The sequence below is a fragment of the Rhinolophus ferrumequinum genome, chromosome 4, assembly GCF_004115265.2.
Source record: "Rhinolophus ferrumequinum isolate MPI-CBG mRhiFer1 chromosome 4, mRhiFer1_v1.p, whole genome shotgun sequence".
NCBI classification, from domain to species: domain Eukaryota; kingdom Metazoa; phylum Chordata; class Mammalia; order Chiroptera; family Rhinolophidae; genus Rhinolophus; species Rhinolophus ferrumequinum.
Genome location: NC_046287.1, coordinates 104718904 through 104742214, shown reverse-complemented (window position 1 = coordinate 104742214; position 23311 = coordinate 104718904). Strand labels below are relative to the sequence as shown.

Genomic DNA, 23311 nt, shown 5'->3' with positions numbered 1-23311 from the left:
CTCTTATCTGAGGAGTGATCTTTTATTTTTAAGATGACTACAGACCTATTTTTTAGACATGTTTTCAGTAAATTTTGAACAGCAACTTTTTAATCACACATCTTCCAGTGTTAGGAAGACAAGGAATGTCCGTAGGCGAGCCTGCTGTTCCATGTCACCATCCTTTGTCTCCTGTGGTCCCTCATGAGCTCTTTCCTTCTCCCTGTAGTTTGGGTGTGCATGTTCAGCATTTGTAGTGGGTGGTTTGTAAAACTGGGCCATTCTTCTTGCCCTGGGTTGTTCATGAAAGCCTCCTTCTTCTCCCTTCTCCTTTGCCCCGTCATTCCCCCTCTACCCCAGCTGCTCTCCTGACTATGGACTGGCACAGTAATCCCGGAGGAGCCACTCCTCTCTTAGGGAGACTAATGCCTCTGTCCCCTCTTAGAAAGACAAGTAAAGTAGCCATTGGTGTCCTTGGAGTTCTGATTGCATTTGGTGCCCTGAACCCTCTTTCTGAGGATCACATCCCAGGGTGGGAGGAACCGGCTAGTTAGCAGAGAAAGCAAGCTGTTTTTCTTTTGAACTCTCAAAAGACCCTGATTGCAAACACATTTTAGACAGAAGAGAGAAAGGACGTCTGAGGACCTTTGTTGTGTTTTCTGCTACAAAATGTGAATAGTTCAGAGTGAAACGTTTTGTAATGGTTAGTGTCGCTCAGGAATAAGCCAGACTTCCAAGGTTTGGAGATGCTTTCAGTCTGAAACATTGATGATCAGAAATGGATATTTTGTTCTGTTTTAATTAAACCCCAAATTTTGCTTTAGAAAAAAAAAATAGAAGCCATGACTTCGTGACTCGTCTCTCTCGCCTGGAAGTGGTCGCAGGGCTCCTGGGTGACTTCTGAGCCCTCTGTTGCCACAGTGGTCGGTGCTGACACAGGAGAAGCATGGGCTGGGAGACTGAACACCAGCCCAAAGAAGGGAGGAGGGCTGGCTCGGGATACTGGCTGGAGGGGCCCCGAACCTCGTCCTCTCCGGAAACTGCCCACTCCTTCCTCTACGTGGCTGGGATTGCAAATCCTGGCGCCCCACTCCTGCCTTTGCTAGAGAAGAAGAAGATCAAGTGCTTAGGCCCAGGGTATAACACACCAGCCACTGGGGAAGCGTCCAGCCAAAGAGGGAACAGGAGGATGTTTAGTGTTTACTTGCCTACGGTCAAGGTGATAGCCGTGTCTCAAAAAGGTGATTATTTCTATGAAAGCAGGGCATTGTGGCTTTTTTTCTTCCCCAGAGATTATCTGGAAAATCCCTTTGTGAGCATAGTAAGGATCTTTTATTCTCTCTCAGGGCGAATAGCTCTTTACATCAGCTTCAGTTTCTCAAAAACACATAAGTGAACCCCCACTTCATGTCTATATGACTTTGTGTTCGTTTCTGATGCCCTTCATCTCCATCCTGCTTGCTTGAGTTTTTAATTTCTCTGACTCAGGTGATAAACACAGGATTTCTAAAACCTCCTTGACAACGAAATCAAAAGCTCGACTGTGACTTTCATGTAGTTCAGTCTGTCCCTTCAGACATTTGGAAAGGGGACCAGGTTTACTCTGTATGGTTACAACTCCGGCGATGGGAACAAGGTCTGTGTGGGCCACCTACAAATGACACAGGAAGAGCTTTCTGAAGAGGAGACGTCAGGGAGGTTGGGCTCCACGGCCAGTGGGGGTGAGGGTTGTCAGGGCTGTGCTGAGGACATCTAATGCATCAGATGGTCACGTGCAGGCCTGAGCACACGTTAGACTCAGCGAGGGGCTCTGGAACACGAGTGAGCAAAAACGCACACTCACACACATACATGCACTCACATACACATTCACACACATACACACAATACTCATACACACACACACATACATCCACACACTCATGTGACTCATACGCACACGTACATACACTTTCATACAAACACACCACATTCACACATATACTCACACGACTCGCATGCACAGGCCTGGGCGCCAACCCCAGAGGTTCAGATTTCGTTGCTCTTGATGGGCTCTGCTGGTATTTAACAACCTCCTCAGCAGCCGTGAGCACCCCCGACTGGTCTCATCTCTGCCCTTTTCCATTTCCTTCGGGCCACCACCCGTTACCCCATGTACTTTTGTGTCACAAATGAAGTCGGCTCTTGTGATTTGAGGGTGAGAGTATAGAGCAGTCCAACTGCAGGTTTCGGCTATTGCTTGTCCTGGGTTTGTAGAAGTGGGGAGGCTGAGGAGTATCACTTGGCTGCTTGGTGACACTGGTCTCCTGATTCTGCGGAAGGCACACTGGAGCTCTGTCAGAGGAGGCCAAGTGACAGATGTGCCAGAGCGTGTGCAGTGACGGCCTGAGCAGCCTGCACCCACGGCGGAGCGCCAGGGCTTCTGGGACAGGCGGGGAGTTTCAGTGAGGACAACAGGAAAACTATACATCAGAACGGTGTTAAAATGAAGTACATGGAAGGCAGGGCTTGGAAAGGGTTTTGTTTTCTCTGGAACCTTAAATGTGCAAATCAGAAATGCCTCTGAAAGCACTTCTCATTATGGAAAACTTAACATGTCAGAAGTAGACAATGAAATAACGAGCCCTTTTGTACGCATTGTCCAGCTTGAACGACCTGTCCCTTCGCCTCACCTCCTCCCAGACTCCCTGAAAAGAAATCCTGGACATCACACCTAGAAGCACCTTTCTGTGTGTGTGGACAACCAAGGACATCTCCCCAGCATTGTTGTGTGGCTTGAAGAGAGAACACACAGGCTAAGTGACTTGCATGCTGTGGGCTAGCAGACTGTGGGCACTGGTATGACAGCTGTGGTGTTCATGCTGGTGACAGGAATGCTGGATGGCATGTCTGGGGGGGCGTGCCTGTGCCAAAGGACGGGTGCGCTCCTATCCCCATGGCGTGGTGCTGACACTCCTCCTGGCGGACAGAGGAGCAGTGCCGACGGTGGCAGGAATGGCACCGGGCCGGTCAGTGCCAGTCAGATGTGCCTGTTCCATGCAGGGGGACAGCAAGCCAGGTCTATGAGTACCCCTAGTACTCTGTTGTAAGCAGGAGCAAGGTCTTGTGAACTGGAAATGCCATTTTATGTCTGGAGCATGGCTTCCACACATGCATTTCCTGAGGCACTGCCTGGGCAAGTGGCCTGGGCCCAGAAGCCAAGCCTGAGCACTCAGTTTTCCTTGTGCCGAAGACTTGGGTGGCAGCTCTGAGACAAGCAGCCAGGCCCAGAGCTGACAGTCACTGGATGCAGACACAGCAGGCAGTGGGAATGCTGCAGGAAAACGAGCTCTGACAATTAAGTTCGTGAACTCGTCCTAGAAAAAGTGCTACATACCTCATTGCTGAATATCACTACGGTCGCCTTCAAAGTACTCCCCTTGGGAAGCTATGCACCGACGCCAGCGCCTAGTCCACCCTTCAAAGCAATTTTGGAACTCTTTCTCTGGAATGGTCATCAGAGCTGTCATCGTATTACCCTTGATGTCCTGAATGTCATCAAAATGTCTTCCTTTCAATATTTTCTTTATCTTCAGGTAAAGAAAGAAGTCATTGAGGGCCAGATCAGGTGAGTAGGGAGGGTGTTCCAATATAGTTATTTGTTTACTGGCTAAAAACTCCCTCCCAGACAGTGCCCTGTGAGCTGGTGCATTGTTGTGATGCAAGAGCCATGAATTGTCTGCAAAATGTTCAGGTCGTCTAACTTTTTCACACAGCCTTTTCAGCACGTCCAAACTGTCCAATTGGCACAAATTCATAACGAATAATCCCTCTGATATCAAAAAAAGATTAGCAAAATCATTTTGACTCTTGATTTGGACGGAACAATTTTGGTCATGGAGAATTGGCTGACTTCCATTGTGCACTTTGACACTTTGTCTCAGGGTCGTATTGGTACACCCATGTTTCATCACCAGTGATAACACGGCCCAAAACATCGTCTTTCCTCTCCAAAAGGTCTTGGCAAACTTTGACTCTCCTTTGTTTTTGTTCACTGGTGAGCTCCTTCAGGACCAATTTTTGCACACACCTTTCTCATGCCAAGATTTTCAGTTAAGATTTTCCTGATTCTTTATCAATGTTTACTTGTCTGCTATGCTTCTCACAGTCAGCCAACGATTTTGGCGCACAATTTGACAAATTTTTGCACTGTTATCATCAGTTGTGCTCGGTACTGGCCACCCTGACCTCTCTTCATAAGTGACGCGTTCTCGCCCCTCAGAAAAACATTTAATCCATTTGTACACTGCCATTTTCTTCATGGTATTATCTCCATAAACTTAGACTAACATGTCCCTGATTTCACTTCCACTCTTGCCAAGTTTAACAAGAAATTTAATGTTTGTTCGTTGCTCTAATTCAAGCTCAGACATTCTCACAACAGCACACAAAAACACACAACAACAATAATGAACGCCACTCAGCAAGACACCGCCACACGTTGACATGACACAGCTGTGAGACACTGATAGACCACGGTTATGACACCTCACCGAGCTGCCTGTACAGTGCTGCCCATGTGAGCGCACGGGGCCAAGTTCACGAACTTCATTGTCAGAGCTCGTGTAGAGGCAGGTATGACTTCACCTGAGAGACTGAGGAAGGCCCTTCACACTCGCAGGTGGCCTCAGGCTGATCCACGTTCAAACCTGGCATGTCTGGCCCCTGCTTTCACAACCTGCCACTTTACAGACCTGGCTGGGTGAGAGAGTGGTTGTGGAAGAAAAATAAGCCAGAAAGAGGGACTCCTTGCCTCTCTGGGAGTGTTGGTGGGGAACAGCCTGTCAGTCTTGGGCTCTGGTGACAGTAGCAGAACAGTCTTCCTGGCCTGCCACTCACTGCCCAGGGTGACTCCTGCCCTTTAGTCACGGAAGCCCAGGTGTCCTGCTGCAGCCGTCCTGCCCCCTCTGAGCCCTCGCCCCTCACACGGCCTTCATCTACCCTGTGACACAGTTTTGCTGGTGATTCCGCCTCATCACCTCACAGCAATAAATTCCTGCAGTGTTATGAATTGTTGCCCACTGAAACAAATGCTATGGGTAGGATCGTCCCAATCAGGAAGAAATTTGTTTATTTCCTTAAATAGTATTTTTAAAATAAATATTTACTGTCCCGTTGAACCCTAAATACACATGCCTGAGGGAATGTGTTCAGTTTTAATGACCTTTTTGACTGAACCGTCGTTTACATGTCTATTATGAAATAGCTGGTGAGCCTCTGAGTAGGAAAAAGGATCTGAGGACTGAAGCTAATAAGTTACAACTTCCCGCTTCTCCATGGCACCTTCAAATACAGAGGCTCCAAAGAGGATCGTGGCACCTAATTGAAGGGACAAATGAGTTACCTGTTTGAGGAAGGTGTTGATTGCTGACAGCTCCCACCCTTTTAGCAGTGTTTTTCCCAAATGGCAGACTGAACTCCTGGACTGGATCAAATGATCCGTTCGGGTTGTGAGTAACAACGCAGAGTCACATCACATGTAAATAGGGTAACTGCTGTTTTTATAAATTGTGAGTCAGTATAAACAAAGCAGTGACACACAGCTCCAGATAGAGGGATTTTCCCTGCACGGGAGGACACCGGCATCGTGCTGGTTGCCTTGGAGTGCCAGGCACTTTGCTACAGCTGATGGTGTCACCACCTGTCACTACTTGTGAGGCGTCACGTTCGTTAGAAACCTGGCAGGTGCAATGAAACGAGGATGGATTTGTTTCCGGTTTTCTGTATTTTCCTCTGTAAGACAAGTTCTTTGTCAAGTGTAATTTGGTGCCTTTTTAGTCTTCCTTCCATGCAAGAACAAACACAGGGGCGAGGCTTGTTCACAGCGTTCCCCTTCGTCCTGATCTCCCTCAGTGCAGGGAGCTGGACCTGACAAGGTGGGCAGTCACGGCCTCTGCCTGTGGCGGTGGTTTCTGTCAAGAGGAGCTCTGTGAGTGACAGACTTTCTGCCAGTTTCTCACTGTGGAATTAGCAAACTAGTCGCTTGTTGGCGATGTAGAGAAGCACTTGGTTTTCACTCCATCACATACGAGGCAGCGTTCAGTGGTATTTGCAGTACATTGAGGATGTTTCCAGAGTGTAGGATGAGGGAGAAATGCAAAGATTTTTTTCCCCTACTCTTAAAGGAATAAACTGGCATAAAAAGGGAAATGGAGCTTTTTTTCTTTTAAAGGGTCAGTTTTTTTTTTTTTTTTTTTTTTGGGAAAGGTAACAGGACTTTATTGGGGAACAGTGTGTACTTCCAGGACTTTTTTTTCCAAGTCAAGTTGTTGCCCTTTCAATCTTAGTTGTGGAGGGTGCCATTCAGCTTCAAGTTGTCCTTTCAGTCTTAGTTGTGGAGGGCGCGGAAGGTGGGAGTAAGTTGTATTGGGGTTTTAGGTGAGTTAATGTGTGTAGTATGGCTTACTACAATACATTCTGTTACTTACGTTAGATGTTTTTAGTTATGTGTGGATGTTACTTTCAACACATCTGAGAAATTGTGCCCAGAGGGGTACAACATCTAACCCTACCCGAGTCCTGGCCTCATGGGATCGGAACCACGCGCTTCTCACCAGGACCCTGGCAGGAACGAGACAGCAGAAAGCGAAACCCCACCCAACATGAGCAGGAGCTCCCACTGCCTCGGCCCGTCCTCTGCTTGGCTGTCCCTTTACCTGTTCGGCCAGCAGCTGGTATCTGAATTCCTCAGAGTGAGGGATTTGATTTGAAAGAAGAAAAGTGTTACTAAACCATTCTTGCCAAAGTGCAGTACAGTTGACCTTGAGCAACACGGTGTGAACTGCATGGGTCCACGCTTACGCAAGTGTTTGCAGTAATATGTAAGTGTATTTTTTCTTCCTTATGATTTTCTTAATAACATTTTGTTTTCTCTAGCTAACTTTATTGTAAGAATACAGTATGTAATACATGTAACATACAAAATATGTGTGAATCAACTATTTATGTTATCAGTGAGGCTTCTGGTCAACAGTAGGCCATTAGTAGTTAAGTTTTGGGGGAGTCAGAAGTTATATGTGGATTTTTGACAGCCCGAGGGAGTCAGCATCCCTAACCCCTGCGTTGTTCAAGGGTTAACTGTAAGCTCATTTGAGTAGTCATCTGAATATTACTGGACCAGGAGTTTTCAGTTTGACCTGGAACACCATATATTTGTCACTCAAAGGAATTCTGAGTGGCACTGACTCAGCACACACATTATGGGGTGCCGGCTGTGTGCCAGGTTCTGTGTTAGACCTGGAGGCGCAATAACAAACATAAGGCCCTGACGGACCCTCTTGGACTTTTCAACCAGTCAGCAAATACACTTCAGTACCTTTTCTCTAAACTAACTTGTCATAAAACAGACATCTTAAGACTAGTTTAGATTGCCCCACTGAAAAAAGAATTATTACGTGTTATTTGTGAATTTCTGAGAAAGGAGTTTGACTTAGTTGAATCTGTAAAGTTAAACCACTCAACTTTTTTTTTTAATCATTTTTCTTTTTTCCTTGGCCCTGTGATATTTATTGTTATTGCTCAAATTGGACTTTAAGGCTGATAGCAGTGTGCTGGCTGCAGGAACAGATTTGTTTCCCAGTTCCTGAGATCAGCAAAACTGAGTTGCTAAGCTGAAGGCCTTTCTGACTCAGTGACTAAGGCCCCCACGCGCCATCTCAGCTCTCCATGGGCCATCTCGGCACCCCCACGCGCCGTCTCAGCACCTCCAGACCTCCTGGGCACTATTCTCAGAGCCTCCCTCACCCTCCCACCCCGCCCCCATGTGATTGGTAAACAAGCAGCGTGCCCTCCCGGGTCAGAAATCCCTCCTTCACAGCTGGCCTCAGAACAGGTGTGCTCTCTGCACGCGGTGCTCCCCTAAACCATCTTGTCTGCAGAAACCTGGACTCATTCAGGGATTCTAGAATTAGAAAGAAAGCACTGTTTTTTGTTTTTATCAGGTATAATAATGTGTTCCCTCAAGCACATTGCTCAGTCTAAGAAATGAGCGGATCATTAGGCGTCAAGCCAGGACAGCTGTCCAGGTGCCACTGGCACTGATGCCATGAAATGGCGAGCAGTGCTGGTCACCCGGAAAGCAGCCGGCGGGGTGACAGGCAGAGGGACGCGCAGGGGGCACTGTTACTGCAGGAGCATGCCGTGCCTCTAGAGTGTGAACCCCCACGCAGAGGGACTGTCTGCTTCTGTCACTGCGTCCCCAGTACCGGGAACAGGGCCTCACACTGTTTGATTGTGTAGTGACTGGAGTGCATGAGCGACTGCAAGTGAGCGCACGCATTCCTGTCTTGAACAAGGTCTTTGTCACCGAACCAGTTGCTTTGTCATGGAGACAACCATGGTCATCTCCTGTCCTTGCCCTCCCCCCTCCGTCCATGTCATCTTTGGGACTTTGGGTAAATTGCCAACCTGCCCTGGTCTCAGTTCTTCCATGTTTGAAACGTGGCTGGTAAGGCTTGTTTCGTAGGGTGACTGTGGCTTGACAGCAGACGATTTGGGCAAAGAGCCTGGCACAGCACTAGGCCCCTTATCACACTGTTCCTTCCATTGTCCTCTTGTTTCCTTTACACATCCGCCTGCAGCTGACCTTTGTGGCCTATCCAATGGCGTCGTGGTGGCACTTTCTGAGAACATAATCCTAAGGTGGGCACCCACTCAGTAGGGTATTTGACTAGAAAGCTTCCTAGTGGAGGAGTTGAAGCTTTTGGCAAATAGTAATGAATGAAACATTGTGTCATTCTGGAAATCTATGGAGTCCCTAGCAGCCAGCTAGTATTTTGGCCCCAGATTTTCCAGAGTTGAGCAAGAAGCAGGACAGATTTTTTAGTTCCAGGACTGAGGCAGGGGCCCCGCAGCCACGGGTGGGAGCACGGTTCCTCCCTCACGGGGAGGCACTCCCCCCGAGCCGTCTTCTCAGAGAACAGTAAGGGGCCTGCCGAGCTATACAGCGTGAGTTCTGATTTTCAGTTGACGGGCTCTCTGCCCCTCATGGGGATGGTGACCAGCTTACAAGCACAGGTCACCACATCATGAGAAGCATTCGTCCAGCCAGTCATGTGCAGAAAGTGTCAGAGTGCATATTCCTCAATGTCTGGGACCCGGGGAAGGTGCAGAGGGATATAGATTCTGACTCTGCACTGAAGTTGACACTTACCATTCTAGAAGCTCCAGTCTTTGGTAAGGCCAAGGGAAGGGAAACATTTCCAGCTGGCAGGCAAAGGCTGGCAGGCAAAACATTTCCAGCTGGGAGGAATTGAGAGGGGCCATGGGTTGTGGCGTAGAGGACCTGCTGGTGATGAGGTGTGCGTTTCTAGAACACGGCCATGCCCTCCTGTGAGGTAGCCACCATTAACACGTTGGGAGACGCTGTGCTTGAATTTGACAAAGACGGCATATTGTGTGAACTGTTTGACTTGTTGGTTTTGGCTTTGTGTTGGAAAACACTCTCGAGCATCAGTGCATTTTGGCCGTTTGTGCATATGTGGGAGTGATGTAGTTAAATGCAGGTTGGAAGGACTGTGGGTGGGGCCCGTGGATTGGGGTGTCATGGTAGGGTGGGTGATCAGGTGGCCAGGCAGACCCACAGATGTCCACATCTGCAGGCTTGTGTCAGGGGCCCTTTGGTTTTCCCAGAGGATTCTCAAATCTGGGGGGGGGGGGGGCAGTGCAGTCGCAGAGCGCAGAGCCAGAGGGCCTATGGTCCAACAGCATGGCCCCCGCACCTCGGCCCTGTACCTTACTTCTCTGCTTCCTGTTTGCCCGTCTCAGTGCCACGTCCCTGATGCCAGACTTCTGGTGCAGTGTCGCCAGGGGAGGGGACCGGGCAAGGTAGGGACCTAACAAGCCAGGTGTTTTGCCACAGACCTCCAGTCAGGCCCAGTCCATCCTCTACCCTGCGGGCTCACAGCTCCCCCAGGGTGTCATCCTCTGCGCTGCGGGGCAGCAGCTGCCCCTCCATCTGTTTCATGTTCTGAAAGGCACTGAGCTCCCTTCTCACCGTGATGTCACGTAAGAGCTATGGTGACGTGTTAAGCAGAGTAACGAGATAGGGATTCGGAGTGCCTAGTGCTCACATATGAGCCAAAGTCCCACACGGTGCAAGTTAACGAGACCCACTTTGCTCATTGGTTTTTACTTAACAGTGTATTGTAAACATCTCCCTGTACCATTCACTTGTGTTCTCTAGCACAGTTGTTTAAAAAACAGTGTTGTATTCCACTGAATGGATGGTAGACCTTAGTTTACGTTGGGAATCAGGTCTGCAGTTTTTCACTCAGAAACCACACCCAGGTGGATATAGGACAGATTCCTTGCTGGGCATGACTCGCTAGCCAGTGTTGGCAGAGAGTTGGCACTGCTTGACACCAATTGTCCAACAGAGGATTTGAACCAATTGCGAGAGGGGTTTCTGGGTAGTTGCCTGAGAGTTGAAGATGGGGAGACAGGAGCAGGTGCAAAGGAAGAATGTCTCCAGGGCAGCGAATCAGATGTGAAATGGTGCTGTTCCTGCCTTCTGAGAGCTCAAGGGGTGGTGGGGAAACCGAGGCGGGAGGGGGCTGTGTTCTTGCGCATTTGCACACCGTTCGTTCGTTGCTCACGAGCATGACCCAGCAGCTCCAGTCGGCCAGGCACAGGGGACCCGATGTGAGACGACTCAGCCCCCTGCCCAGAGCGCTTCCAGGACAGGAGGCAGAGCTGTGAGGAAAGGGCGGGGGCCAGGAACCCACAGAACCCGGGGCCTGGTTTTACTGTTAAATATGTTTGGTGCCGATTGCTGATGTCCTATTTCAACATTTGTAAAAGTAGAAAGAATAATGTAGCATTTTCCACATTTGTTTCGGAGAAATACTGTGTTGCACACTGTTCCTGCGTCTCCCTGCCTCACTCCCTCCAGAGAGGCAGCCACTACCCTAGTAATTTTGTCACCTCCATTTACATTGTATACTTTTACTGCTGCCCCATACAAAAAGGACACAACATGACTTTGTAACTTGCTTTTTTCATTGGACGTTATGTTGCTGAGATTTATCCATGTTAATAGATGAGCTCTATTTCTTTTTAACTGCTGAGTTATATTGCATTGTATCATTATAGCGCCACTTACCTGTTCCTTATCCTGTTCAGGGCATTTCGATTGTTTCAGTTCCTTTGCAGACAGACGTGCATCAGGGCTTCTGCATGAGCTCTTGTGGATGTGGGAGTCTCTCTCGAATGTATTCCTAGAAGTGGAATTTCAGGGTCATAGAATTTGAGCATCTTTACGTGACTGGATATTGTCAAAGTGTTGCCCTTGTGGTTAGAGCAGCTTCCGCCTGTCCTCAGTTTGTCTTTGCCAACTGAGTGTGTCAGACATTTTCAGTATCTGTCAGTGTAATGAGAGCAATGGTCCCTTGTTTTAAAATGCACTTCTGTGAGTACTAACAACGTGGGACTTCTTTGGCTTCTCTGTGTCTTGGATTCTGACTTCCTGCTCACTGTGTGAACTTGGGGAATGAGTCCTCATGCTGAGCCTGTCTCCTGATATCCGTGAGCCACGATACCTACATTTAGTTCTTAGGAGAACCAGACAGCCCATGCACGTTCCTGGTCACTTGTGTCTCAGTCTCCAGTCATTCTACCAACAATACCCAGAACGCTGCCCCTGCCCCATGGAAAAGACCCCCTTCCCCACCCAGCTATGGTCTCGCACCCACAGCTGGTGTGTGCCGTGGGGGAAGGGCCTCTGCAGTGTCCACAGAGCAGCCACTTCACATCGTGTGCTCTAGACCCTCCAGGGGCTTCCTGTTTCACTCAGGGGAAGCGCCCATCGTGGTCCCCTCGATTACTTTTCCCACTGTGCTTTGTCACCCGTTTAAATCCTGAAATCAGTTGACAAAACAGGAAGTGAAGTAGGGTAGGCCAGGGCGGCACTGAGCGAGTGTCGGGTAGTTGGCTGAGTTCTGTGCGTGGGCACAGTCTCCCGTGTCCTACAGCCACATGAGCGGCCCCCTCCCACCACCTGTCCATGCTGCTCAGCCAGGGAAGTCCCTCAGTTCCTGGGACACGCATGGCTTTTGCAGCTGCTGCTCCCACCCCTGTACAAACCTTCCAGGCTCAGCCTCTCACTTCCTCCAGGTCACTGCTCATGTGTTCCGCTTTCAAACGTCCTTTACAAAATAGCAAGCCCGGGCCCAACACACACACACCCCGTCACCCTGATTTGACTTTCTTCTTCATAACACCTGTTGCCATCTCAACATCCTCGGTATTTATTTCGTTTTCATTTGTTACGAGCCTGTGAAAATATGAGCTCCTCAGTTTCATTCACCCCTGCCATCCCAGCACCCGTGGGCCCTCAGTAATGCACCTATTTGTAAATGTTACCACCGCCCGCAGGCAGATAGTATGTAAACCAGTAAGTACCACACAGTGGCATGAGTTCACTGATGGTGTTAACGCCAAGTGCAGTGTCAGTTCTGCTGGGTCGTGTGCTGGGTGCACATGGGGCGTCAGGAAAGGCTCCGTGGTGGACATAAGGCTGGCGCTGACTACTGAAGTGTGGCGTTGGTCACACAGGAGCTGGAAGTGGGTTGACATCCAGCCTAGGAAGCAGTGTGGGCAGAGGCCCTAGGATGTGAAGCCACATGACAGATTTCTGTGATGCATTTCAGAGCGGCTGCCATTCAGTACAGCCCAGTGCAGCCCAGCTAGAGCTGCAGAGGACACAAAAGGCAACACTGTGGAGGTGGCCCTGTGGGGGGGCTCTGAGCAGTCAGAAAGGCCAGGAAAAGAGGGGCAGACCTGAATTCCGGCAGTAGCGGACTGGAGTGTTTGTGTGTATGCATGATGCATTTTTACTGAGGCTTCATTTTCTGCATATAGGAACAATACAAACTCATTATAGATTTGGAAAACATGGGGAAAGTGTGAGAATATAAAATTCCCACGTAATCCTACCACGCAGCGATGATGGCAGTGCTAGCACCTCAGGCTGTTTCCTTCACTGCCTATTGCATTCTTTATCCTCATTAATAACAATCATTTTTTTCCAATTATGAAGTTTGTCAGATGTCGGGTTGGGAGCCCTGCAGGAACTGAGAGCTCTTCGTGACAGTTACTGGCATGGAGAATGCTGGCCACAGAATCCCACGTTCTTGACTCTTATTGTAAGTTCAGCCTTTCCCCAAATAGGGAAATGACATAGATTTTGGGCCCCTTATTTCTAAGCCCATGACCAGTTTGTCTCCACCTTCCCACCTCTCCTGTACACCTACCCACACACCTACAGGCTCACTCTGTCCCCTCTGCAGGGCGGCTGGGCTGGGCCTGGCCTGCAGAGGGGTGTCACATGCCTGGGGTCGCTCCCTGCTCTCTAGAAATGGCATTGATAACTTTCTCCTTCCTGGGAAAAATTCAGGGCAGAGAGGGGTGTGTTTACCACCTCAATTTGGCAAAAGCTATTCTTGTCCTGCTGGGCACACCCAGATTTAAATGCAGCGTCCCACATAATAGTAAAATTATTAAAATAAATGTGCACGGATTTTTTTCACATAAAATTCATACCACTGGCAGTGCATGTTCTGAGATTTCACTGTCAGCAACATAGAATTAAAAACCATTTCCAACTGGTCTTCACAGCCAAGTATCAAACAATTGGATTTTAAAGCACTGTTAGAAAATGGAAACTGTTACAGAGAGCCTTGTGTGATGCGAATTAAAAGTTAAACCCCCGGCCACTGCCGCCTCCACCGCTGTTGCCACCGCCACCGCCGTGTCTCGGTGTCGGTGCAGGCAGCGGCCGCCGCCGGGACAGCTGCGCTGCCAAGCATCCCCAGGCAGCACATTGGAAGTTGACAGCCATATCCAGCCCTTGCTGGACACATCCGTTCTCCACACATCCAGTGTGGGGTCCCTCCAGGTACAGGGTGGGCACCATGACTGAGAAGTTTGACTGCCACTACTGCAGGGACCCCCTGCAGGGAAAGAAAGAAGTACGTGGAGCAGGATGGCCACCACTCCTGCCTGAAGTGCTTTGCCAAGTTCTGCGCCAACACCTGCGTGGACTGCCGCAAGCCCATCAGTGCGGATTGCAAGGGGAGCACTGCAAGAACCGCTGCTGGCACGATACCTGCTTTCGCTGTTCCAAGTGCCTTCACCCCTTGGCCAATGAGACCTTTGTGGCTAAGGACAACAAGATCCTGTGCAACAAGTGCACTACGCGGGAGGAATCCCTCAAGTGCAAGGGCTGCTACAAGCCAATGGTGCCAGGAGATCAGAACGTGGAGTACAAGGGGATCGTCTGGCACAAACACTGCTTCACCTGCAGCAACTGCAAGCAAGTCATCGGGACTGGAAGCTTCTTCCCTAACGGGGAGGCCTCCTACTGCACGACGTGCCACGAGACCACATTTGCCAAGCATTGCGTGAAGTGCAACAAGGCCATCACATCTGGAGCAATCACTTACCAAGATCAGCCCTGGCATGCCGAGTGCTTTGTGTGTGTCACCTGCTCTAAGAAGCTGGCTGGGCAGCATTTCACCGCTGTAGAGGACCAGTATTACTGCGTGGATTGCTACAAGAACTTTGTGGCCAAGAAGTGTGCTGGATGCAAGAACCCCACCACTGGCTTTGGTAAAGGCTCCAGTGTGGTGGCCTATGAAGGACAATCCTGGCACGACTACTGCTTCCACTGCAAAAAATGCTCCGTGAACCTGGCCAACAAGTGCTTTGCTTTCCATCAGGAACAAGTGTATTGCCCCAACTGTGCCAAAAAGCTGTAAAGTGACAGGGGCTCCCGTCCTGTAAAATGGAATTGAGCCTTGTTCTTTGTGTCCTCGCCCTCTGCCCTGCAACAACTGTAGGGAAACAGTGGCCTTTCACCTCTTTGAAGTTGCTCCTCTGTTCTTTCTCCCATTTTACAGTATTACTCAAATAAGGGCACACAGTGATCATATTAGGATTGAGCAAAAACCAACTGTGGCAAAATTAATTTCGTAATGGCCACAGTTAAAAAAAAGAACACTCAGATTGACTCTTCTGCATGTTTACCATAGAGCAGAAAAGTGCTAACCATTTAGCTGCTTAGTAATATGAGCAAGAAGCCGAAGAGATAAAGCCCCTACTGACGTGCCCTTCGTGGCTCAGCTGGGACCCATCGTGTCGTCACATGACACACAAGAGTTGTAGCGGCTGCTCCAACTCACTGCTCACCCTGTTCTGTGAGCTGAAAGAGAACTTACCAAAATGCATGGTTTAACTTTCTCATCAAAACCTTCCTTCTGTTCTTTTTGTGCTTTTGAATGAGTAAAAAGAATTTCCAGAAAAAATAACTTTTGAACTTAGCTGTGATTCTAAACTGACCTTTTCCCTGTACTAATGTTTGAGTTCCCAGTGTGGCACGTTTTCTGAACGTTCCTCCTGTCAAGCATGGAACATGCAGGTGATTTGGAAAGTAGGCAGATCTGAGAAAACGAGCCTGTTTCAGAGGAACATCGTCACAGCAAATACTTCTGGAAGCTAAACAAAACTAACTCAGCTGTCCTTTTTCTTTTTTTTTTAATTAATAGTTTTGTTTTAATTAATAGCAACATAGTTTATGGGTTTGGAGACTTGCATGAAAACATTTTAGCCCCCTCAAACGTTCCCGCAGTTTTGAAATCATCCTACAGAAGTAACCATAAAACTCTAGAGGGGTAGCTGAGCAGGCACCAGGACTGTCATTGGCACGGATGTGACATTTCCAAACAGTGACAGGTTGAATTCCTTGTAACATAGTAGCTGTCTGCTCTCTGGCCATGTGTTAAAGAGGCCCACCACGTCCCTTCTCTTGTGATTCTTAGGACCGTTCCTCAAGAGCATAGCTGGATCTCCAGGGCAGATCCTCACAGGCACCATCCTCACAGGCAGAACCGGATTTCCATGTAGTGTTTAGCTGAGATGCAGGATCACCTACTTACTGTATTCTATCTACATTGTTATATTACCTAGTAGAATGAGACGATATCAAAAGTGAACATGTACTGACAATACATAGTAACATTCTCGTAGCCGTGGTTACAGAAGCTGATGCCTCATTTCTACATTTTGTCATTAGGTATTATCATGTGATGTATCAGCGTATCCTTACAGAAGTAAAGCAGCATATAAATTAAACAAAACAAACAAAAAAGTTAAACCCCCATATGTATCCCTTTCAAAGTTACATGGTAACTTTTTCTGAAAAGTACATAAAAATGTAACTAATAGCCAGGGAATTTCAGTTTTCACTATCATGTTTTATAACTACAATGTTTACATGTGAATAAATTCCGTTGCTTAATAATAAAGTACCCTGTATCTTTCAAGGGTACCACTGACAGTACGGAGCAGATTCCTGTCTTCCTTCTTAGATGAGCCTCTAGTTTCCAAGATCGTCCTATTGACTTGATAACATTTGAAAAATAACCACAGGGGAGAGAGGTCTGTGTGATCTGCATCCAAATATTCCCTCCCTTTGGTGAGATGGGTCGACTGTCCCCAGCACAGTGAGACAAAGGTAGCACTGAGGGCCACAGAACACAGGAAAACAACACAGCCGCTCAACAAAAGGCGAAGAAGAAAGCTTGGGGACTGGGACAGACCTCGCTTGAGTGACGTAGGCCCGTGTGCAGTTTGGGGTGACGTAGGCCCGTGTGCAGTTTGGGGTGACGTAGGCCCGTGTGCAGTTTGGGGTGAGGGGTGTTCATGGCCCAGCCTGCAGGCTCATTTGTCTGGAAGGAAGAGCAGCCAGCCTTCCCACACATTCAGCCCGCTCGGTTTCGGGAGCCAGGCTTGGCTGGTAGCCCAACAGGACACATCTGTTCTTCCAGAAGCCCGTCCACGCTGTCTGTATTTGATGACTCTGGTTTGTCCTTTGGCGGTCTAGTGCTCAGTCACAGCACAGGTTTGCCCCTTGGAAACTCAGTCTCATCGCAACTCGGGGCTGAGGTGTGAACGGTCTTCATAGAGCTGACCCGCGTCCTTGTACCCTTTTCCAGGATGTGCACACCTGGGGTCATGGGGACCGGGCTTGGGCACCTTTGCCTTCCAAGGCCACACACACACCTCCGGTCAGAGTTCTGCTCACCAACGGCAGGTTGCCCTGCCTCACTCACAGACCACTGGCCTGTCACCTTTCTTGCTATGATTTTTCATTCTCAAGCATCAGGGGCTGAGGCAGAAACTGAGTCCTGTCCTTTATGAAGACCTTTTCCTCTGAAGGTAGCATTTCCAACAAGAGTGAATTCAAGTTCCAAATTTATTCCCTTCTTCATTCGGCTCCTTACCTCCAGGCACTGGAAGACAAGGGCAGTGGCCTTTTGTCTTACCTTATCTTTCCTAGCTTATCACCATCTCTGTCAGGATAGCATTGGAAGTGCAGAATTAAGTTTGCAGAACTGCCAAGCTTGGCAAGCCCTACCGTCTGGACACGTCCTGACCTCTGAACCTCCTTGAAAGGGAGAGAAAGTCAGTGCTGTCCTGGCCAGCCTGAGCCCTGTCCAGCCAGGGAGCAAAGAAGCCTGCTGTAGACAGGTGACTACATTGGCATCTGTCCAGTGTAGCCCACACTCTGTCGAGATCAGTTGTGTTCTTTCTGAGCTTTCTCGGTCTGCAGTCTTCCCCTAGCTACCAGAAAGTCTGTTGAGCTGTCTTCTGAATTCTGCCCCCACCACGCCGCCTCCATACAGCACCCCTTAGTTCAGTCTCTCAAAGTCCCAATCTTTCTAACATAGTATTTGATTTTCTTCTGTGTTGGGAAAACATGGACCTCTGCCTACTTGAGACGTCACCCCCTCTGGCGGGTGCTTCCCTAGAGTTGTCTCTTCTGTGGGACCAGCGTCACCCCTTCCTGAGCGCTGCCCTGCCAGCGCACCACTCCTATGCTGTCTGCTGAAGGCCCCCCACCTCCTGGAGTGAACGCGCAGAGCACGGCTGTGTCTGCCCCCAGGAGTGACCATCTGGATTTCCTAGCGACTCTTTTAAAACCTTGTGAAAGGGAGGCACATGAGAACTCCCCATGCTTTTGTGTGCTTATTTTCCTGGTGAACTGTACGACCCCAATTTTAGAGCACCTGCTGTCCTCCTTAAAACTAGGAGGGGTGTCCTGGTGGGGGAGCTGCTCTGGGGGGGGCCAGAGCGGACTGTCTGTGAAACGCGTGCGCAGTCTTCCTGTGCTTTAGTCCGCTCCTTGGGTCAGGCCGCTGCTGGACGGTCTCCTGGTCCAGTGGGAGCCGCGGGCTGCCTGCAGGTTGGAGGCTGGGCTGGGGAAGCAGTGCAGTGAGCCCCAGCAGTGGGCTGACAGTGTGCAGGCGCAAATTCATGCCTACACACAGGTGCTCAGGACCCAGGAGCTCTCCTTCAGAAGACGTGACACTGGACAGCACCTTCCCCTCCTTCCCTGAAGCAGTGTAAAGTGTTTTTGTATGTTACGTTCTATTTTCCTATTGATTTTTGTGATTTCTCAAAAAGAAATTGGACCTAAGTCATCACGATGATAGCCATACCTAAGAATTTAGTATTTCTTTAAGAGCAAAAACATTTAAAGATATAATAATAATTTTTTAGTCAGATGTTAACCTAACCAAATTTTATTTGAGGGTCTGCAAAGTTGCAAGACTGTCAAAAGGCAGCGCTTACTGCTGAACATGCAGCCAAATTATGATAAGTAAATGCAAAGTGGGTGTTTTACTAACTGGGGTCATAATAGGAAAACAAGAACAATTTAATGGAATATACTGGAATAAAAATATGTTTGTTTAGGTTCTCAAACATCACTAATCATAGCGCAGTCACTGTTGGAATAATCTTCCAATTTTCGGATGAAATACTTTTTCTTGGCAGTCTCACAGAGTCAGAGAACAAACTGATGGTTGCCAGATGGGAGGGGCATTGCGGGACAGGGTGAGAAAGGGGAAGGGAGTAAGAAGTACAAATGGGCAGTTGCAGAAATAATCACGGGAATGTAAAGTACAGCATAGAGAATATAGTCAATAATATTGTACTAACTGTGTGTGGTGCCAGGTGGAGACGAGACTACGTGTAATTGGGGGTGGGGTCACTTCATAAATGATATCAGTGTCTGACCACTACGCTGCACAGCTAACCTAGTATAATAGTGAATGTCAATCAGAACTGAACAATAAAAGTAGTTAAATTATTTTAAAAAATTAGATACCCTTGAACAGTAACTACTATTAAACGCTAGCTCACTACAATTTATTTTACTTAGTTTTTGATAACATTTTGTTTTTCTGAATAAAAATGTGAACTATAGAAAATAGCATAAAGTAAAATATTAGTTATCCCGTATCCTGTAAACATAACCTTAGTAAAATCCTTTGATTTTTTTCCCCCCATATGTGTCTGGATGTAAAGACTGGGATCATATGTGCACAAGGTTTTGTCATGTGGTTTTTTATTCACCCAACAGTATATTGTGAGCATTGTCCTATGTCATTAAATATATTCACAACATCAAAATATTCCATTACGTGAATGTACCATGTTTAATTTACTAATACTTATTGAGAGACATTAGATTGTTTCTAAATCTTGCTCTTATATCTAAATAATTCTGAGATGAACTTCCCTGTATACAAATAAGACAAATGTAAATATTTCTTAAAAATTGACTTCTAGAACTTGAATTGCTAGGTCAAAGGATGTGGATGTGTTTATGTTTTGTGATACACAACAACAAACTGATCACTAAAAATGTAACCATCAAAGAGCTCCCACCTGGACCTTGTAAAGTTATAAGGATGACATTTTCTTTAAGGAGCAAGGTTGCTGCCAACCCACTCTCTCCTCATCAGGGTGTCTTCTTGAGCACACAGTAGGCCCAGTTATAAGGCTCACTCTTTTCATTTGACAGTGCATGTTTGTGAGCCTTGTGACCTTGAAATGGTAAATATATCCAGAATTAGCTCAGGGTCCATCACAAGGTACACAAGTGCATCCCCTGGCCTCTCAAGGAAATAAGAGAAGTTTTAGTCGTTCTGTCTCCTACTTTTCTGTAAAAACGTGTGTAAAATTCTGCCCAAACTTCGCACTTTTTTCTTGTAGTGCTACCTTACATGCATGCAAGTCTGATAATTACCCAATATTAAAATTAAATTCACTCTTTCTTAAAAAAAAAAAAGAAAAGAAAGATTGTTTCTTGGCATTTTATTAAACCTAATAATAGTAATAATCTTACATATCTGTAAATTTATTCAGAAAACTTTCTGATCTTTACAGAAATTGGGTTTATGTGAGCAAAAGTTTTGTAGATCAAACTGTTCAAAGTTTAACATAAATAGGTAGACATACTTTAGGTGGACATACTTTCCAGATTATACATTGCAAAAAAAGGAGAGTTAATTGTCAATAATCTATTGTGTAACAAACCATCCCAGGATTTTTAGTGGCTGAAAAGTGACAATAATTTATTACGTATTATGACCCTCTGGGTTGGCTGGGCTCCACTAGGCGATTCTTCTGCTCCACGTGGCCTCTGCTGGGGTCCTGGGTGGACCGTTGCACTGTGACTCAGCTGGCTGTGAACATCCAGCACACACAGCATCACTCACATGTCAGAAAAGCAGCGGGCCTGGGGTCTCAGAGCTGGCTGGGTCTCTCTTTTGGCCACTCAGGGATCCTGGAGTGAAAGTGAAAGCAGCCAGGTCTCTTGAGGGCTGGGCTCAGGACAGCACAGGTCACTCTGCTCACGTTGCACTGGAGCAAGTCACAGGCCAGCTGCGATTCAGGGGAGAGGAGACGGATGCCATGTCCCAACGGGAGCTGCAGCCCATGCAGATGGGGATGGAGTTGTCTGTGCTCATTGTTGGACACAGTTAGGGACACAGGAATTGACATACAGGATCCAGGACCCCTGAAAGAGTGTGTGTGTGTGTGTGTGTGTGTGTCTCTGTGTGTCTCTGTGTGTCTCTGTGTGTCTGTGTCTGTGTCAGAGAAAACTAATAGGAATTTTGGTATATTAAGTTCCCATCGAGTGTGTCATACCTCAGTTCACTTGTCTTGATAGTGGCCAAAGTAAAATCTCTAAACTTTTGTCAAACATCCCTGAAAACCATGGAACTTTAGGGTTGGCAGGAACTTTGGGATGACCTTGTGAAACCTTGCCCTGTTTCTGGAGTCAGCTGTGACCTGGAGAATTTTTGTCATCTGTCCACAATTCTGTAACGAGACAGTATAGGCAGTTTTATTATTATGGAATTTGACACATGTGTAAGTATTCTTGTCTTACCCTCTTTAATAAAATCATTGTGTATTTCAACATTAAACCAAATTAAGTCAAATTTTGTATTTCTCATGTTCCACTGAAACCCTTGTTCATAGATATGATTAATTTGTACACAGCTTTGATACTAAGAGACATAAATTTTATACATGAGCATTTTTCATGTTTACACTGTTGAAAGTTGCATGTTTTGTTCACGGCTGCATACTCAGTGTCGAGAACAGTAGTAGATGCTCAGAAAATACTTGTCAGGTAAAGAATTGTGGCCATAAATGCGATGTTCTGGCTGCATCAAGTGCAGCGAAGTGTAATTCATTATAATTAACGTGACTGTTCTGTCATCGGATGTTTAAGCTCTGCCTAAGCCCCGCCTCTCCCGTTCTACTTGAGGGGCTGATTTCTTATGCCTAATTCTGAAGACACCCTTATACAAATTGACTTTCAAATGGAATTTACTTACACGCTGAGAATAAATTTCAAGGAGTAAAATTAATGACTCAGGGTACACATTTAATTACTTTTAATACTTATTAACAAATATTCGCCTCAAGAGTTTTATGATTTATATTGGCACCAAAAATACGAGACTGAAGAGTTGCACTAGCCCGTTTGTCTTTAAATGATTTATTTTATTTTGGTGCTAACAATAGTTATAAAAGGCTGCTTTATTAGAGTGTCTTTGATCATAGGCAAGGTTGAAATTTTTTCATGTTTGTTTAATTTTAGGCCAAATTTCTTCTTCACTCCCTACCTATGTTTATTTATATATTTTATATATAAGTATATATAGATTTATATATATATATTTCCCACCTATATATATATTTATATATTATATATAAATATATATTTATATATAAAGTATATAAATATATACAAATTTATATATTTTATATATACATATATCATATATACATATACCCCTCCGAAGTGCTAGCCACTGGCTGTGTAATACTTTAGGGTGTAGGGCTGCAGCTTCATCCGCCGGCCTTCAGAGGCCACCACCAGGGTTGAAGTCCCCCGTAGTCGCACTGATGTGAAGCAATGATTTATTTTCTTTTCGTGTACACATTTACAATTCAAAGGGGACTTCGTTTTTCCTTCGCTTTATTTTCCCACCATCGTTTGAGCACACACAGGAAAAGGCGCCTGAAGAAGTCCAAGTGGCCCCCTGCGTGTTCTTTTTGGGAAATACAGAATGCACGGCACGCGGGGGCTGGGCCCGCGGCCGCAGAAGGTTCCCACACAGCCCGCCAAGCCTGTGCTTCTGACTGAGGGTGGAGAGCTGGCACAGGACACCCTGGCACGCGCGCCCCACTGAGCTTCCAGAAGACCAGGCAATGCAGTGCGGCAGGAACCCTGCAAGGAAGCACGTGGCCTGGCGTCTCTCGTCAGGACGCGCCTTTTGGGGTGGGGGGGCTGTAACTTACATGTACGCGCCTCAGGAAACTCGTGCTCCCTAGTTCTTCAGAGTCCTCTGTGCTCAACAAGCCTAGTCTTTTGGATCAGACTCCTTTCTAAGGAGAAGACGAGGAAGACCACCTCGGGTGTCTGAGAGCTGCCTGTGCTGCCTTCCTTGTCCTTGACGAGCGGAGGATGTGCCCGTTTAGGTGGGGTTTCTTTGGGGGCACAGCGTCTGAGGTCCTCAGAAGCTACTGAAACTGTTACACCCCAGGACAGCAGCGCCCAGGTGGCCATGGCGTCTCATCCTCTTCAGCGAGCCATGGCCAGAGATGCCTTTCCTCCCTTTAAACTGCACTGGACTTGATAGCGAGGTGAGGAATACGGGGAGGCAGGCAGGCGCGGGCGCACCGGAGGGCCGCGTACACCCACCAAGGCTGACAATGTGAGTTCATCTCCTTTGCTGGCCCGGACTCCTCCCTGGAATGTTAAAATGATGGCATAGAACTTTGCTAACATTTGAAAAATGCTTTCTTACCGGGAAGGGGGGGGGGGCGGGGGGGCGGAGCTCTGTAGGAAATTCTTTTCTTCGTTCATAATAATTTCTCACTGAATTTAAAATGTTCTCAGTCCTGGGTTGGTGCCCGGAACACACTT

At 47.4% G+C, this 23311-nt stretch overlaps 1 protein-coding gene and 1 pseudogene across 2 annotated transcripts in view; both read left to right on the top strand.

Annotated features, from left to right (window-relative positions):
• LATS2 (large tumor suppressor kinase 2) overlaps nt 1–23311 on the top strand; it is a 115511-nt gene that overhangs the window by 79537 nt on the left and 12663 nt on the right. The window lies entirely within an intron of this gene.
• On the top strand, nt 13764–14774 carry LOC117021323 (four and a half LIM domains protein 1-like; annotated as a pseudogene).